The sequence below is a fragment of the Artibeus jamaicensis genome, unplaced genomic scaffold (assembly GCF_021234435.1).
Source record: "Artibeus jamaicensis isolate MK-2021 breed Jamaican fruit bat unplaced genomic scaffold, CSHL_Jam_final contig_1028, whole genome shotgun sequence".
Classification (NCBI taxonomy): domain Eukaryota; kingdom Metazoa; phylum Chordata; class Mammalia; order Chiroptera; family Phyllostomidae; genus Artibeus; species Artibeus jamaicensis.
Genome location: NW_026521201.1, coordinates 5,250,370 through 5,264,512, shown reverse-complemented (window position 1 = coordinate 5,264,512; position 14,143 = coordinate 5,250,370). Strand labels below are relative to the sequence as shown.

The following is a 14,143-nucleotide window of genomic DNA, read 5'->3' as shown; positions in this document are numbered from 1 at the left end:
CATAAAAAGTTCTGACAAAGAAGATCAACTTCAAGACAGACTACCAGACCAACAGCAGACTTCTCATCAGTAACAGTAGGTGAGACAGTGGAAAAAATAGCTTCCAAGTTTTGAAGAAAATATCTATCTATCTTGAAATTTATACTTGCTATATCAGTCAGTTTATTCTAGAGTAATAGCAAAATGAAGAAATTTTCAGATATACTAAGAAATGTATTATTCATAAGCCCTCATTGAGAGAAACAAGGATATACTTCCTTCAGCAAGTAATAAAATAACCCAGACCTCCACCAAGATGGATACGCCATGCTTTCTCATATAACCAAGTTTAGAGACAACAAAATGTTAGCAACAGAAAACACAGCCAGAACACAGAAAATTGAACTTTTTGGAAGTCTGATAACAACGAATGCTTCAGCCTGACCCATAAGAGGGGCGAAGCCAGCAGCTGGCGGAGCAGGGTTGCACAGGAAAACTCGGTCAGACAGACTCAGGCGCATGAATCCCAGGCGTGCGGTTGCAACTGGCAGACCCAGTGAGCAACCCAGTGAGCCACCGGTGACCCAGTAAGGGTGCAGGGCAGTGGGTTGACTGTGGTTGTGCATTCCTGCGCAGATAGACCAGTGAGGGAGTGGGCAGTGAGACAGGACCGAGCAGGCCTCAGCAGTGGGAGGCAGCAGAGGAGGCCACCATTTCCCTGCTCTGGCCCCGCCCCCACATACAGTGTCACAACCCAGCGACCTGAGCGGCCCTACCCTGATGAACATCTAAGGCTCTGCTCCTCATACTTAATGAACACAAACAGACCAAAAATGGCTCAGGAAGATCTCAAAGCCCCAGAGCCCATAACTCTAAGCGACAAAGAAATAGCGAAACTTTCAGATGCACAGTTCAAAACACTGGTAATCAGGATGCTCACAGAACTGGTTGATTTTAGTCACAAATTAGAGGAACATATGAAGGCTAAACTAATTGAAATGAAGGGGATTGCACAGGAAACCAATAGTGATGAAAAGGAAACTGGGACTCAAATCAAGGGAGTGGACCAGAAGGAAGGAAAAAATGACCACACAGGAAAATATGAAGAAACAAGAATTCAAAAAAATGAGGAGAGGCTTAGGAACCTCCAGGACATCTTTACACGCTCCAACATCTGAATTATAGGGGTACCAGAAGGGGGAAAGAAACAGCCACCAGTGAAAAACTTATTTGAACAAATAATAAAGGAGGATTTCCCCAATCTGGCAAAGGAAATAGACTTCCAGGAAATCCAGGAAGCTCAGAGAGTCCCAAAGAAGTTGGACCCAAGAAGAAACACATCCAAGAAACACCCAAGAAGAAACAAGGCACATGATCATTACATTAGCCAAAATTAAAATGAAGGAGAGAATCCTAGAAGCAGCAAGAGATAAGGGGACAGTCACCTACAAAGGAGTTCCCATCAGACTGTCAGCTGATTTCTCAAAAGAGACCTTCCAGGCAAGAAGGGGCTGCAAAGAGGTATTCCAAGTCAGGAAATCCAAAGACCTACAACCAAGATTGCTCTATCCAGCAAAACTTTCATTTAGAATGGAAGGAAAGATAAAGTGCTTTTCAGATAAGATCGAATTGAAGGAGTTCATCATCACCAAGCCCTTATTATATGAAACGTTAAAGGGACTTATCTAAGAAAAAGAAGATAAAAAATATGAACAGTGAAAGGACAGCAAACTCACAGATATTAACAACCATACCTAAAACAAAAGCAAACTAAGAGGACAGCTAGATCAGGAGCAGAAACATAGAAATGAAGATCTCATGGTGGGTTAGCAACAGGGGAGAGGGAGGAAGAGAAGAGAGGAGAAGGTACAGAAAATAAGTAGCATAGATAGGGGGAGGGCTAGAATAGTATGGGAAATATAGAATCTAAAGAACTTGAGACACATGGTCATAAACTAAAGGGGGGGAATGGTGGGGGTAGGGGGATGCAGGGTGGAGGGGAATGAAGGGGGGAAATAGGACAACTGTAATGGCATAATCAATAAAATAAAAATTAAAAAAAAAGAAGAAAAGTAATAAAATAACCCTGGAAAGGAGGATTAGGAAGCAAGAAATTATGTATTAAAGACTTAGCCAAACACATGGTATCCTGAATATTTTCTGTTGGCTCTCCAGATCAGCCCTACACCCTTCTCCACGCCTGGCAAGTTCTTGGAGGCTAGCCAGGATGGCCCACACCAAACAAGCTCCCTTGCTCTCTGGCTGGCAATTGGGTTTTGCAATGGAGAGCCCTAGTAGGACATCCTAGTAAGGGAGGATGGTGCGGTCAGAGTACAGAGTCTCCTGTTCTCCTACATGATGATCCTTGGTGCGGGTGTATACCTCTGAGGTCACTGCTTCTCTCAGAATAACCCCGGGTGCACATCTCTGCTTTCAGCTTTCCAGGACAGCTCCATTCCTAAATCCCCTCAGGCCTAGCAGTGCTAAACTCTTGTGGTTACTAGCTCTGGCCCATTAAGCTGCCTCTTGTGACTTTCTAAACCTCTAACCCATGTATACCCATTAGAAAGAGCTGTTATAAGTAATTAATTAATTAGTTTATTGATTAATCTCTCCTGGAATTATCCTTATTTGAGTATGTAATTTGCTTTCATGTAGAAGCCAAACAATGAAATTGGCAAATCTAAATAATTCTTAACTCTTAAAATACAGCAATAATCACCCCTAATTTGAGGGACTTAAACTCATGATGGAAGTACAACAGTAGCCAACACAACAGACAAGATGAGAAGGTGCGATTCCAGGGCAATCAAGGGATTGAGACCCTTAGCTTGTTTCAAATGAATACAGAGAATTGATAAAATGTAAACTTTGCTACAAAAATATAGGACTTCCTGCCAAGATGGAGGCCTAGGTGAAAATACTGTGCCTCCTCGCACAACCAAGTTTAAAGAAAACAAAGATTTAGTAACAAAAACGCAACCAAAACAAACAGAAAATTGAACTGTATGGAAGTCAGACAACAACAAACCATTCAGTCAGACCAGTAAGAGGGGCAGAGTCAGCGGCTGGTGGAGAGGGGTCACACAGGAAAAAGTAGCCAGACCCAACCCAGGTGTGCAGGCAACAGTTAGCATATCTCAGGCATGGGATGGCAATGGGCAGAGCCAGTGAGGTGCAAGGTGGCTGGCTGACCACAGTCACGCATTCACATCCAGATAAACTAGGCAAAGGAGTGAGCAGTGAGACAGACTACGCAAACCAGGGCCCCAGAGATGGGAATTAAAGCCTAAAAGCACCAATTGGAAAAACTTGTGGGGGTCAAGGTGCCAGGAGAGGCTCCCAGGCTCACAGAGAGTTTGTTGGAGAGACCCACAGGGTCCTGGAGGGTGCACAAGCCCACACACCTCAGAACCAGCACCAGAAGGGCACAATTTGCTTACGGGAAGCAGTGGAGGGGAACAAGGTCTGAGAGAGAGCAGAGCAAATGCCATTGCCCCTCTCTGACCCTGCCCCCAGCAACTGGGTTGCCCTGCCCTGGTGAACATCTAAGGCTCTGCCACTCATACATAACAGGTGCAAACAGACCAAAAATTATGGCTCAAACAAAAGAATAAATCAAAGCCCCAGAGCCAATACCTCTAAGCAACCAAGAGATAGCTAACCTATCAGATGAACAGTTCAAAACACTGTGATCAGGAAGTTCACAGAACTGGTTGATTTTAGTCACAAATTAGAGGAACATATGAAGGCTAAACTAATTGAAATGAAGGGAAATGCACAGGGAACCAATAGTGATGGAAACAAAACTGGGACTAAAATCAATTGAGTGGACCAGAAAAAGGGAAAAAAAATGACCAAACAAAAGAATAAAGAAACAAGAATTCAAAAAAATGAGGAGAGGCTTAGGAACCTACAGAACAGCTTTAAACATTCCAACATCTGAATTCTAGGGGTACCAGAAGGGGAAGAGGAAGAGCAACAAGTAGAAAACTTATCTGAATAAATAATAAAGGAGAACTTCCTCAATCTGGCAAAGGAAATGGACTTCCAGGAAGTACAGGAAGCTCAGAGAGTCCCAAACAAGTTGGACCCAAGAAGGAACACACCAAGGCACATCATCATTACATTAGCCAAGATTAAAATGAAGGAGAGAGCCCTGGCTGGTGTAGCTCAATAGATTGAGCTTGGGCCTGCAAACCACACAATCACGGTTCGATTCCCAGTCAGGGCACACGCCTGGGTTGCAGGCCAGTTCCCATCAGGGGACTCATGACAGGCAACCATACATTGATTATTTCTCTCCTTCTCTCCTTCTCTTCCCCTCTAAAGATAAATAAATAAAATCTTTTTTTAAAAAGTTGTTAAAACTTTTTAAAAAATGGAGAGAATCCTAGAAGCATCAAGAGATAAGAGGACAGTCACCTACAAAGGACTTCCCATTAGACTGTCAGCTGATTTCTCAAAAGAGACCTTACAGGCAAGAAGGGACTGGAAAGAGGTATTCCAAGTCAGGAAATCCAAAGACCTACAACCAAGATTGCTCTATCCAGCAAAGCTTTCATTTAGAATGGAAGGACAGATAAAGTGCTTCCCAGATAAGGTCAAATTGAAGGAGTTCATCATCAACAAGCCCTTATTATATGAAATGTTAAAGGGACTTACCTAAGAAAAAGAAGATAAAAAAGATGAACAGTGAAAGGACAGCAAACTCACAGTTATTAACAACCACACCTAAAACAAAAGCAAACTAAGAGGACAGCTAGATCAGGAGCTGAACCATAGAAATGGAGATTACATGTAGGGTCAGCAACGGGAGTGGGAGAAGGAGAAGGGGGGAGAAGGTACAGAGAATAAGTAGCATAGACGGTAGGTAGAAAATAGACAGGAGGAAGGGCAAGAATAGTATGGGAAATATAGAATCTAAAGAACTTGTGACACATGGACATAAACTAAAGGGGGGGATGGTGGGGGCGGGGGGCAGGGTGGAGGGGAATGAAGGGGGCGAATGGGAGAACTGTAATGGCATAATCAATAAAATATATTTAAACATAAATAAAAATGGATCTGCCTTTTGACCCTGCAAAAAAAAAAAAAGAAGAAGAACAAAAAAAGAAAATATAGTCAGAATGAACACAATATTGCTTAGAGCAACAAAACCTGTATCTCTCGGGTCTTGTTGGAGATGCAAACCCTCATCCCTATATTTCAGACTTCCTCATTTCTGACAATCATTCCCATATTGGACTGATTATAGCACTGAGACCAGGGTGTGCTAAAGCTTTTGGTCATCTTTAACTCCTTTCACACACCACCCACAGCCCTCCCAGGACACAGAATTCTACTTATGAAACCATCCCTTTCCAGTCCTCACAAGACCACTATCCAAGCTCCTCCCCCACGTTCACACTGACCTCGACTCTAGGCCTCAGTCTATTTCTACTTTTCTCACCAACACCAGATGGACAAACAGTACTATGAGGAAGAAGTCAGATGACACAGTGTCTCCTGAGAATGCTCCCCAACTGTTGAGAAATATTCCCATCTTAGCAACCAAGCCTAGAATGTTCAACCTGTAATTAACCAACCAGCTCCTATTCTAAAAAACTTTAGGTGGAATGGAGGGCCCCTCCCCCATTATGAATCCTGAAGAGAAATGCTTTCTTATAACATCTTCAAAGTACCTGCACAGTCCTGGCCAGGTGGCTCAGCTCATTGAAGCATCCTCCAATACACCAAAAGGTTGCGGGTTCTATTCTGCATCAAGGCACACACCTAGGTTAGGGGTTCAGTCCCTGAACAGGGTGCATTTGGGAGGTAAGAGATTGATGTTTCTGCACTAGAGCATAAGCTCTTGGGGGTGAAAGCACCTGTCCCAGTGCCTGCACATAATAGGCTGTCAATAAATATGTATTAAAGGAAAGCATTCATAAGCTATTCCAATCGAAACAGACTAAACACTGTAAAATCCCTCAAGTAGCTGTTCTTGCAGAACCAGCAAGAAGTAGGAAGGCTCTAGACTGGGGGGTATGGTGGGAATCAAATGGAGCACAGGACATGATACCCCATATTTGTCAATGACTCGTAATCTTTCTCCCCAGATTTCTCCCCCACCCCTCTGTTCTCCATCTCCTCAGCTGTCACCAGCATCTACCACAGCTACTGAAGCCAGAAATGTAGGAGACCTCCACCCTCACTCTGCTCCATCTAATCACAGACCAAAATTTATCCTTTCTATCTCCTGTCCAGTCCCTCCTCTCTGTCCCACTGCTACCACCTATGTTCAGACCACCACCATCTCTCACTCTACTCATTTCAGGCAAATCTTAGCTGGCCATCAGCCTTCAGGCCTGACCTTCCTACATCCCTCCTCTGGCCATCATCCCCACAGCTAGAATAGCGAATGTCTTAGAAGTGGAATTCTGGTTGTGTTATACTTATAATAAACCTCCACGATGGCCTCCCATTTCCTTCATGGTTTTAGTCCAAGCTCCTCAGCATGGCAGCCCTCCATGATCCACCAACTCCCCAAGTTGCATCTCCAGTCCCCTCCCTACCACCCTGTGCCATGTACTTCATGCTTGCCCTGGTTACCCTCCCTGACTGTGTACACTGCAAAAAAAAAAAAAAACATTTTTCAAGGCCCAGTTCAGGACTTCCGCCAAGATAGAGGCATAGGTGGATAAGCCGTACCTTCTCACACAACCAAGTTTGGAGACAACTAAATATTAGCAACAGAAAACAGAAAATTGAACTTTTCGGAAGTCTGTTAACAACAAATTCTTCAGCCTGACCGGTAAGGGGCGAAACCAGCAGCTGGTGGAGTGGCGTTGCACAGGAAAACTCGGCCAGACAGACTCAGGCCCACGGAATCCAGGCGCAGGGCTGGACCTAGTGAGCGACCCACCAAGCGACCAAGCGAGCAACCACTGGGAAACAGCGGGGGAGCAGGGCTGCGGGTTGACTGTGGTTGCACATTGGTGCGCTGATAGACAAGCAAGGGAGTGGGCGATTGGACCAAGACCCAGCCGGTCCCTGTGGCACACGGCAGGGAGGGCGCCGCCATTTCCCTGCTCTGACCCCACCTCCACATATAGCGTCATAACCCAGCGACTCTGAGTGGCCCGGCCCTGGAGAACCACTTAAGGCTCTGCTCCTTCCCAGTGGCACAAAACTGCAGAGGGGGCTGCCATTTCCCTGCTCTGACCACACCCCCACATACAGCTTCACAACCCAGTGACCTGGGAGTCCAAGGCTCCGCTCCTCACACTTAAAGGGCCAGAACAGACCAAAAATGGCTCAAGAAGATCTCAAAGCCCCAGAGCCTATAAATCTAAGCGATGAAGAAATAGCAAAACTCTCAGACGCACAGTTTAAAACATTGGTGATCAGGATCCTCACAGAACTGGTTGATTACAGCCACAAATTAGACAAATATATGAAGGCGAAACTAATTGAAATGAATGGAATTGCACGGGACACCAATAGCAATGAAAAGGAAACTGGGACTCAAATCAATGGAGTGGACCAGAAGAAAGCAAATAATGGCCAAACAGAAAAGAGTCAAGAAGCAAGAATTCAAAGAAATGAGGAGAGTCTTAGGAACCTCCAGGACATCTTTGAATGTTCCAACATCCGAATTATTGGCGTACCAGAAGGGGGAAAGGAACAGCCACCAGTGGAAAACTTATTTGAACAAATAATAAAGGAGAATTTCCCCAATCTGGCAAAGGAAATAGACTTCCAGGAAATCCAGGAAGCTCAGAGAGTCCCAAAGAAGTTGGACCCAAGAAGGAACACACCAAGGCACATCATCATTACATTAGCCAGGATTAAAATGAAGGAGAGAATCCTAGAAGCAGCAAGAGATAAGGGGACAGTCACCACAAAGGAGTTCCCATCAGACTGTCAGCTCATTTCTCAAAAGAGACCTTACAGGCAAGAAGGGGCTGGAAAGAGGTATTCCAAGTCATGAAATCCAAAGACCTACAACCAAGATTGCTCTATCCAGCAAAACTTTCATTTAGAATGGAAGGACAGATAAGGTGCTTCTCAGATAAGATCAAATTCAAGGAGTTCATCATCACCAAGCCCTTATTATATGAAATGTTAAAGGGACTTATCTAAGAAAAAGAAGTTAAAGAAAATGCAGTGAAAGGACAACAAACTCACAGTTATTAAGAACCACACCTAAAACGAAAGCAAACTAAAAGGACAGCTAGATCAGGAGTGGAAACATAGAAATGAAGATCTCAAGGAGGGTTAGCAACAGGGGAGTGGGAGGAGGAGAAGGGGGGAGAAGGTACAGAAAATAAGTAGCATAGACAGTAAATAGAAAATAGATAGGGGGGCAAGAATAGCATGGGAAATATAGAATCTAAAGGACTTGAGGCACATGTCCTTTAGATAAACTAAAGGGGGGTAATGGTGGGGACGGGGGGGTAGGGTGGAGGGGAATGAAGGGGGGGAATAGAACAACTGTAACAGCATAATCAATAAAAAAATTTTAAAAAAAAGACCCAGTTCAAACTTCTCCTCTTATGAGGCTCATTGGATGCCCCTCCTTCCCCCTTTCGCAGTCCCCTGAAGAGCCCACTGTTTGGTGCTCTGTGTGTCCATGGCTGTCTCATTCTCACAGACCACGAGCTCCTCTGGAGCCAGGGCTCATAGCTCAGTCAGTGTGGCATTCCCCAGTGCCCAGCACAGAGACTGGTACAAAGTGCACCTCAGTGACCACTGAAAAAAGTGACCAGAACCTAGACAGAACTGAGGTTATGGCAGTGTGGTAGAGGAAATGATCTGCTGCCCTCTCCTGGCAACATGAGGAATCAGCCGAACCACAGACATCACCCTTTCCTGCCCTTTGTTCCCAGACATCCCGCCCCTCCCACGAAAGTAGCTGTGGAAGGAAAAGCAGAAAAAGGAGCTGATGCAGAATGGGGGAACTGATGAACCGTCAAAAGGGACTAATTGGATGGTGTTCTGCCTCCCAGAAGCATGCCCACACCTTTCTTCCCTCTTGGGAAAGCTTCTCCTAAACTCTAGAAGTCCCCATGAGACTTGCAACCAGGGGAACAGTGGGCAGTGGCAGCTTGTCCCAGGCTAACTCCCTGAGCCTGTCTCCAAGGCCCCCTTTTGTCTGACCCTCAGTGAGCCAACACAGACCTGCCCAGGCTCTTTCCTGTTGCTTCTTCTATTCTAAGCCCAGCCTTGTTTCACTGCCCCCAGCTTTAATGAACATACTCCCAAAAATGTAAAAAAAAGAAAGAAATTCCATTCAGGTGTTGGAGTGGTACATTTGTCAGCTCCCATATGTGAAAGCCAGGGTGCACGAGCCAGTCAGTGCTCCAGAAGGAGGGGCGCATCCTTGGAGGGAGCCTGTCCTCCCCCACAAACTGTAAACTCTTCGGATGGTATCTTACTTGTTTCTCCTTCTGGCTTGTTGTCTTTGTCTTGTCACTATTACTGCTGCTTTTGTTTATTTTAGTTTGTGATTGCTAATTGTTCCTCCATTGTAAAGCATTTGTTTTGTTCTTGTATAAGATGGGGCAAAGTAGGTTTAGTTATTTGTATGGAGAACAATATGAAAATTAATCATAATAATACAAGAGTGAAAATGTGTTTTGCATACTCACAACTATAAAGCTACTTTTGCCCCATCCTGAATATAAACACTCTGAACTGACTGCTCACTTCTCTTGATTTTAACTCAGCTTCATATTGGTAGGAAGTTGTCTCTGATGCTCTGGGTTTCTTGACTTTTCCCCCAAATCCAAACACCAGTTAGGATGCCTCTACATCCACTCCTTCCCATGGCTTCAGCGAGTCATGTGACATAATGCACCAACCCTCCCCCTGCCCTCCCCCACCCTCCCTCAGCCCCACAAAGAGAAGCACTATCTCTGCTCCTGTTGGGGCTGCAGGTCTGAGTGTACTTTGAAATCTGGAAAATTGTCTAACATAATATGGGACATGGATTTGGGGGAGGAGTTTGGGAGAGGAGACAGAAGTTTGGGAGTAATGTGTAGAGTTAAAGGCTCAGAGCAGCTAAGACAACCATCTGCAGGCAAAGATCACCTACTGTTCATCTTGGTTTCAGTCCTCAGTGTTTATCACACAAAGTGCTCAATAAACACCTGATAACTTGAAAAACTGAGAGGGGAACACAGGAAGAAAGCAAAAGGGGCTAGGAACCAGAGGCTTGTCTTTTTCTAGTGTAGAAAATTAGAGCTGCCTGATAGGGTTGCCCTCAATTTTGGAATCCATCCCTATAGAAAGGAAATATCTTTTTCTTTTTAATTTCTATTTTATTGTTCAAGTACAGTTTTCTGCCTTTTCCCCCACCCCACCCCATCCCACCAGGCCTCTCCACCTCCCTCCTGTTTCCATCCCCCTCCTTGTTATTGTCCATGTGTCCTTTATACTTGTTCCTGTAAACCCTCAACCCTTTTCCCCTGCAATTCCCTCCCCTCTCCCCTTAGGTCACTGTTAGCCTGTTCTCAATTTCAGTGTCTTTGGTTATATTTTGCTTGTTTGTTTTGATGATTAGTATCCTAAGAACCCTGAAACACCAATCCAAAAGAACCTATGCACCCCAATGTTCATAGCAACACAATTTATAATAGCCAAGTGCTGGAACCAACCTAGGTGCCCATCAGTAAATTAATGAATCAAAAAACTATGGTACATTTATACAATGGAATGTCATACAGCAAAAAGAAAGAAGGAGCTCCTACTCTTCATGACAGCATGGATGGAACTGGATAGCATCATGCTAAGTGAAATAAGCCAGGCGGTGAAAGACAAATACCACATGATCTCACCTTTAACATGAAATATCTTTTTTTTTTTAGTTTTATTTATTTTTTATTTTGATGAACTTATTTTTTTCTTCTAACACTTTCTCTTTTTTTAAAATTTTATTTAGTTATTTTTCAAGTACAGTTTTTTTGTCTATTTTTCCCATCCCAGCCTCCCCCGCCCCTTGCTCCCCACCTCCCTCCCATTTCCACCCCCCTTAGTTCTCGTCCTTGTGTCCTTTCTATTTGTTTCTCCAAATCCCTCCCCCTTTTTCCCCTTAACTTCCCTCCCTCTCCCCTCTGGTCACTGTCCCCTTGTTCTCTATTTCAGTGTCTTTGTTGTTTTTTTTTTCTGCTTGCTTGTTTGTTTTGTTGTTTAGCTTCCTGTTAAAGGTGAGATCATATGGTATTTGTCTTTCAGCACCTGGCCTATTTCACTCAGCATAATGCTTTCCAGTTCCATCCATGTTGTTGCAAAAGGTAGTAGCTCCTTCTTTCTCTCTGCAGCATAGAATTCCATTGTGTATATGTACCACGATTTTTGGATCCATTCATTTACTGATGGGCACCTAGGTTGCTTCCAACTCTTGGCTATTGTAAATTGTGCTGCTATGAACATTGTGGTGCACAGGTTCTTTGATATTGATGTTTTAGGATTCTTAGGATATAATCCTAGCAGTGGAATTGTTGGGTCAAAAGGCAGGTCGATTTTTATTTTTCTGAGAAAATTCCATACTGTTTTCCATAATGGTTGTACCAGTCTGCAATCCCACCAACAGTGGACTAAGGACCCCTTTTCCCCACACCCTCTCCAACATTTGTTGTTTGTTGCTTTGTTTATGATAGCCATCCTGACTGGTGTAAAGTGGTATCTCATTGTGGTTTTAATTTGCATCTCTCTGATAGCTAACGATATTGAGCATCTCTTCATGTGTCTCTGGATGTTCTGTATGTCCTCCTTGGAGAAGTGTCTGTTCAAGTCCTTTTCCCATTTTTTAATTGGGTTGGGTGTCTTCTTAGAGTGGAGTCATGTAAGTTCTTTGTATATTTTGGAGATTATCCTTTGTCTGAGGTAACATTGGCAAATACGCTTTCCCATACAGTTGGTTGTCTTGCTAACTTAATACTGTTTTCTTTAGCCATGCAGAAGCTTTTTATTTTGATTGAGATCTCATTTGTTTATTCTTTCCTTTATATTCCTTGCTCTAGAGGACTTATCAGTAAAAAAGTTGCTGCGTGAAATATCTGAGATTTTCTTGCTGATGTTCTCCTCTAGGACTTTAATGGTGTCCTTTAAAGTCACCTTTAATGGTGACTTTAATGGACTTTAATGGCTTATATTTAAGTCTTTTATCCACCTTGAATTTATTTTGGTGTATGGTGTAAGTCTGTGCTCAAGTTTCATTTTTTTGCACGTAGCTGTCCAGTTCTCCCAACACCATTTGTTGAAGAGGCTATCTTTACTCCATTTTATGTTACTGCCCCCTTTGTCGAATATTAATTGACTATAGAGAGTTGGGTTGATTTCTGGGCTCTCTGTTCTGTTCCATTGGTCTATGTGCCTGTTTTTATGCCAGTACCAGGCTGTTTTGATTACAGTGGCCTTGTAATACAGTTTGATATCAGGTATTGTGATCCCTCCTACTTTGTTTTTCTTTCTCAAAAGTGCAGCTGCTGTTCTGGGTCGTTTATGGTTCCATATAAATTTTTGAAGTGTTTGTTCTATGTCTGTGAAATATGCCATTGGTACTTTAATAGGTATTGCATTGAATGTGTATATTGCTTTGGGTAGTATGGACATTTTGATGATGTTAATTCTTCCAATCCATGGACAAGGTATATGTTTCCATTTGTTTGTGTCTTCCTTGATTTGTTTCTTCAGGGGTGTATAGTTTTCTGCATACAGGTTTTTTACCTCCTTAGTTAGGTTTATTCTCAGATATTTTATTTTTGTTTTTGCTATATCGAATGGGATTTTTTCCTTGATTTCTGCTTCTGCTCATTCATTGTTGGTATACAAAAATACCTTTGATTTCTGGATATTGACTTTGTAACCAGCTGTTTTGCCAAATTCATTAATTAGTTCGAGCAGTTTTTGGGTAGAGTCTATAGGATTTTCCATGTACACTATCATGTCATCTGCAAACAGTGACAGTTTTGCTTCCTCCTTTCCTATTTGGATGCCTTTTATTTCCTTTTCTTGTCTGATCGCTGTGGCTAAAACTTCCAATACTATATTGAATAGAAGTGGTGAAAGTGGACATCCTTGTCTTGTTCCTGATCTTAATGGAAAAGCTTTTAGTTTTTTCCCATTGAGTATGATATTGGCTGTAGGTCTTTCATATATGGCCTTTATTATTTTGAGAAATGCTCCCTGTATTCCCACTTTGCTGAGTGTTTTTATCATAAATGGGTGTTGTACCTTATCAAAAGCTTTTTCCACATCTATTGATATGATCATGTGGTTTTTGTCTTTGCTTTTGTTTATGTGCTGTATTACATTTATTGATTTGCGAATATTGAACCCTCCTTGCATCCCTGGGATGAATCCCACTTGGTCTTGGTGTATGATCTTTTTGATATATTGTTGGATGCGATTTGCCAATATTTTGTTGAGGATTTTAGCATCTATGTTCATCAGCGATATTGGCCTGAAGTTTTATTTCTTTGTTGTGTCTCTCTCTGGTTTTGGAATTAAGATGATGCTGGCTTCATAAAAAGAATTTGGGAGTTTTCCATCCTTCTGGATTTTTTGGAATAGTCTCTGGAGAATAGGGGTTAGCTCTTCCTTAAATGCTTTGTAGAATTATCCTGTGAACCCATCTGGTCCAGGGCTTTTGTGTGATGGGAATTTTTTGATTACTGCAAAAATATGGAACGCTTCACGAATTTGTGTGTCATCCTTGCGCAGGGGCCATGCTAATCTTCTCTGTATCGTTCCAATTTGTGCTGCCGAAGCGAGCACTGAAATATCTTTTTCAATTAACAAATAATCTCTCCTGAGCTTCAAAGTCCTCCTTTCCTCTCACTTAGTTCCTGTCCACTTATCCTTTCCCTGAAGAGTTCTCTGAACAACAATCTCAACAGCCCCATGAACGTCACCTTCAGTAAAGCAATAGCTGCCCCCCCAGTGTTTGACAGTGTGTTCAGTGAGACACAGCACAGGTGCAGAAAGATTGCTTCCATCCCCAGGAAGTCTGGGATCTCAGTGGAAGACACCATATCCTTCGGCACTGACTTCTCCAGGATGATTAGAGAACCATGTAAGACACAATGAAATAGGAAACTGACAGACACCAGGCACTGAAAATGTGTGTCAAAGAGGTGATTTCAGTTATGGGAGCAATCGGGGAGGAGCCTGGGTC

The 14,143-nt window shown here is 43.1% G+C and overlaps 1 pseudogene; it reads right to left on the bottom strand.

Moving 5' to 3' along the window:
* Nucleotides 1-13,644: 13,644 nt before the first annotated feature.
* LOC119040838 (uncharacterized) lies at nt 13,645-13,743 on the bottom strand (annotated as a pseudogene).
* Nucleotides 13,744-14,143: the final 400 nt, after the last annotated feature.